Source organism: Chelonoidis abingdonii, chromosome 1 (genome assembly GCF_003597395.2).
Source record: "Chelonoidis abingdonii isolate Lonesome George chromosome 1, CheloAbing_2.0, whole genome shotgun sequence".
NCBI classification, from domain to species: Eukaryota; Metazoa; Chordata; order Testudines; family Testudinidae; genus Chelonoidis; species Chelonoidis abingdonii.
In genome coordinates, this window is record NC_133769.1 from 41,421,402 (window position 1) to 41,426,503 (window position 5,102).

The 5,102-nt window shown below is 48.4% G+C and overlaps 1 long non-coding RNA gene across 1 annotated transcript; it reads left to right on the forward strand.

Moving 5' to 3' along the window:
* The first annotated feature begins 357 nt into the window (after positions 1 to 357).
* On the forward strand, positions 358 to 2,087 carry LOC142046751 (uncharacterized). The gene is made up of 2 exons (XR_012655751.1): positions 358 to 387; positions 1,427 to 2,087. It is a non-coding gene; the product is annotated as an uncharacterized LOC142046751 (long non-coding RNA).
* Positions 2,088 to 5,102: the final 3,015 nt, after the last annotated feature.

Sequence of the window (5,102 nt, forward strand, 5' to 3'; positions counted from 1 at the left end):
AGTACTGTGCCGTGTGAAAGTTAAGGAGCTCAGACAAGCCTACCAGAAAACCAAAGAAGCAAACGGAAGGTCTGGGGCAGGGCCGAAAACATGCCGCTTCTACGCTGAGCTGCATGCAATTCTAGGGGGGGTCTGCCACCACTACCCCACCCCTGTATCCGTGGATTCCGAGGTGGGGGGGGTAATCTCAGCCATGGCTGAGGATTCTGGACGGGGAAGATGAGGAGGAGGAGAAGGAGGACGAGCTTGCAGAAGAGCACACAGCACTCTGTTCTCCCCAACAGCCAGGAGCTTTTTCTCACCCAGACGGAATTACCCTCCCAGCCTCCCAAGCCACTAGCCCAGACAATGACATCGCAGACAATGAAGCCATGGAAGCGACCTCTGGTGAGTGTACCTTTGTAAATATAAAACATGGTTTAAAAGCAAGCGTTTTTTTTAATGATTGATTTGCCCTGAGGACTTGGGATGCATTCGCGGCCAGTACAGTTATTGGAAAAGTTGTTAACATGTCTGGGGATGGAGCGGAAATCCTCCAGGGACATCTCCATGAAGCTCTCCTGGAGGTACTCCAAAAGCCTTTGCAGAAGGTTTCTGGGCAGGGCAGCCTTATTCCGTCCACCATGGTAGGACACTTGACCACGCCATGCATGTAGCAAGTAATCTGGTATCATTGCATGACAAAGCCTAGCTGCGTATGGTCCCGGTGATTGCTGGCATTCAAGCAACATCCGTTCTTTATCTCGCTGTGTTATCCTCAGGAGAGTGATATCGTTCATGGTAACCTGGTTGAAATTCAGGAATTTAATTAAGGGGACAGAGATGGCCATTCCTACTGGGCTGTTTGCCTGTTGCTTAAAAGAAATCCTTCCTTGCAGGTAGCCAAGCGGAGGGGGAATGGGCGGGGGGGGAATGGCGCTGAGCTTTTTTGCGTTTGGCTAGCAGGGATCTTCCCTGCTACCAGCCACGCGGTGGGGGGAGGGGGGGAAGGGGTGATTAGCAGTGATCTTCCATGATACCAGCCACGCGGTGGTGGGGGGAGGGGTAAAGCGATCATCCCAGAGAATTGGATGGTGGGGTGGTTTCTGCTGCTGCATGTTAACAGGAAAGAAGCAGCACTGAACGGGATTTGCTTGGTATTTGGGAAAGGAGGGCACTGTGTATATGAAGGCTGCAGAAGCCGAAAGACAATGGCTTACCATGGCCGCATGCAAGCTGAATTCTGCTGCCCCGGACCTGCGTCTGTGAGATCTCTAACACCAGAGCCGCAGGCACTCAATATTAAGATGCAAAATGCGACCTTGTAGTGAAATCACATGTGCTATGTAAGGTGAATAGTGTTGTTCACTGTGAAAGAGTATAACCATTGTTCTGTAAAATGTATCTTTTTAAATACTTCTCTCCCTTTTTTACCTCCCTCATGCAGCTGCAAATTTTTCAAGCCTCCCTACTCCATCCCGAAGGCTATCTCAGATAAGGCGGAGGAAAAAAAAGACGCGAGAGAAATGTTCTTGGAAATCATGGAAGTGACCCGCAATGAAAGAGCTCATCTGAATGAGTGGGAAGGACGTGGTATCAAATTACAGGAAAGATGCCAGTGAATGTGAGGACAGGAGGGACCAACGTGAGGATAGGAGGGACGAACGTGAGGAGGAGAGGAGAGATGCTCGAGAGAGAGAGGTGGCGGCAGGAAGATCAGAGGTGTAGGCAGGAAGATCAGCGGTGGCGGGGATGCAACGCTGGGGCTGCTGCGTGATCAAACTGACATCCTCCGACATCTGGTGGAGCTTCAGGAACAGCAGCAGGGTCACAGAGTGCCGCTGCAGCCCCTGTGTAACCACCCTCACCACTCACCATGTTCCATATCTTCCTCACCCAGACGTGTAAGAACGTGTGGGGAAGGCTTCGTGCACCCGCCCACTCCACCCCTGTGGACAGCCCAACCAAAAGGCTGTCATTACTTTGAAATTTTTTTAGTGGCCTTTTCCTTCCCTCCTATCCTCCTCCCAAACCACACCCGGGATACCTTGTCAGTTCTCTCCCTCTTTTTATAATGACTTTTTAATAAAGAATACATGATTTTTAAACGATAGTGACTTTATTTCCTTAAGCAAGCTGTAATCGAAGGGGGAGGGTGGGTTGCTTACAGGGAATGAGTCAATCAAGGGGGGGGGTTCATCAAGGGGAAACAAACACAACAGTCACACCGTACCCTGGCCCATGATGAAACTCATTTTCAAAGCTTCTCTGATGCGCACCGCTTCCTGGTGTGCTCTTCTAATCGCCCTGGTGTCTGGCTGCGTGTAATCAGCGGCCAGGTGATTTGCCTCAGCCTCCCACCCCTGCCATAAAGGTCTCCCCTTACTCTCACAGAGATTGTGGAGCACACAGCAAGCAGCAATAACAATGGGGACATTGGTTTGGCTGAGGTCTGAGCGAGTCAGTAATGTGCGCCAGCGCGCCTTTAAACAGCCAAATGCACATTCTACACCATTCTGCACTTGCTCAGCCTGTAGTTGAACAGCTCCTGACTACTGTCCAGGCTGCCTGTGTATGGCTTCATGAGCCATGGCATCAAGGGGTAGGCTGGGTCACCCAGGATAACTACAGGCATTTCAACATCCCCAACTGTTATTTTCTGGTCTGGGAAGTAATTCCCTTGCTGGCAGCAGCCATTAAACAGAGTAGTGTTCCTGAAGACGCGAGTCGTGAACCCTTCCTGGCCATCCCACGTGGATGTTTGGTGAAACGTCCCTTGTGATCCCACCAGTGCTTGCAGCACCATTGAAAAGTACCCCTTGCGGTTTATGTACTGGGTGCCCTGGTGCTCCCGGTGCCAAGATAGGGATATGGGTTCCATCTATCGCCCCACCACAGTTAGGGAATCCCATTGCAGCAAAGCCATCCACTATGACCTGCACATTTTCCCAGAGTCACAACCTTTCGTAGCAGCAGCTTAATGATTGCTTTGGCTACTTGCATCACAGCAGCCCCCACAGTAGATTTTCCCACTCCAAATTGATTCCCGACTGACCGGTAGCTGTCTGGCGTTGCAAGCTTCCAGAGGGCTATTGCCACTCGCTTCTCAACTGTGAGGGCTGCTCTCATCTTGGTATTCTGGCGTTTCAGGGCCAGGGGAAAGCAAGTCACAAAGTTCCATGAAAGTGCCCTTACGCATGCGACAGTTTTGCAGCCACTGGGAATTGTCCCAAACCTGCAAAACTATGTGGTCCCACCAGTCTGTGTTTGTTTCCCGGGCCCAAAATCGGCATTCAATGACTAGAACCTGCCCCATTACCATCAGGATCTCGAAAGCGCACGGGCCCATGGTTTGAGAGAATTCTGTGTCCATGTCTTCATCACTCTCGTCGCCACGCTGCCATAGCCGCCTCCTCCTTGCCTGGTTTTGCAGGTTCTGGTTCAGCATAGACTGTATGATAATGCGCGAGGTGTTTACAACATCCATGATTGCTGTCTCAAGCTCAGCAGGGTCCATGCTTGCTGTGCTATGGCGTTTGCACAGTTCATCCAGGAAAACAGGTGCAAAACGGTTGTCTGCTGCTTTCACAGAGGGAGGGGTGAGGCTGTACCCAGAACCACCTGCGACAATGTTTTTTGCCCCATCAGGTACTGGGATCTCAACCCAGAATTCCAAGGGCGGGGGAGACTGCGGGAACTAGTGGGTAGCTATCCCATAGCTATCCCAAGTGCATCGCTCTGGAAATCGACATCAGCCTCAGTACATGGACGCACACCGCCAAATTAATGTGCTTAGAGTGACCGTGTGCACTCGACTTTATACAATCTATTTTAAAACACTGGTTTCTGTAAAATCGGTAAAATCCCGTAGTGTAGACATACCCTTAGACACCACAATCAAGTCACTGCTCACTCTTCTTTTTGATAAGCTAAACAGATTGAGATCCTTAAAATCCTATATTTTTCCAGCGCTCAGATAATTTTTTGTGGCTCTATTCTGCACACACTCAATTTTTTCAATATATTACTTAAAATGTGGACACACAAACTCAAACAGTATTTTGTACTAGTCTCATCAATGGCATATACAGATGTAAAATCACCTCTTTATACCTATTTACTACTCCCTAGTTTATACATCCAAGTACTAGCCATGTATGCTCATGTTCAGTTATTTGTCCACTATGGCCCTAGATCCTTTTCAGTATCACTGAGTTGATAGAATATCATGTCCCCAACACTGGCTGGTTCAGATAGTGATAAGAGCCTACTACTGCTACCAGCTAACAAAGTTACTCCTTTAGCTCAATTATTTGAGGCCTGTCTCTTTTGTAGCAGAAATTCCCAGGTTCAGTGTTCACTAATGACAAAGTGATCATGAGCATCCAAGGTCCACAGGATTTCAAACTGTATATGTTGCCATCTTGCAATGATACCGCCTTCTCCACCAGGTCATAAGGTATAGAACCTAAGGTCTTCAGCAGAGATTTTCAAAAGCACACATCCGAGCTGAAAGTCAATAGGTCATGGAAGTCCAGCTCCCTTAGACCACTTGAGCTAGAGTATGCTGACAATCCCGAGTCCACATACCTTAATGGCTGAATTTAGTCTCCAATTTCACAAACTCTCTCTTCATAGGGCAATTGAATTTTTCACAAGATTTTTTTTTTTTTTGGTCAAAGATTTACTTGACTTATTTAAAAATAACTCTTTTTGAAATTCCCTGTCAAAATATTTTTTCCAGACCCCTTGTAATACTCTGTGAGGTTACTTGAGGTGTCTGGGATGAGTTACTACCACTTCCTTATAACATGAGACAGCCTTGTCCATGCCTACCAGGGGAAAGCCTACCAAGCTGGCCAGCTGCTGGAAACACAAGTGCTCCATTCTGGTTCCACAAGCACCGCTGTTTCCCAATGCAAGTGTGATGGGGCAAGGCCAGATGGCTACAGTAAAGTACTGAGAAACAGGTATGTTAGCCCCAGGCTAAACAAATCCCTAGTACCCTGGTAACGAAATGGCAGTTGCTCTAGGTTAATCAAGGCACCTGGAGCCAATTAAGATCTTTCTAGAAGGCAGTAGAGATAGCTACTTTAATTAGAACACCTGCAGCCAATCAAGGC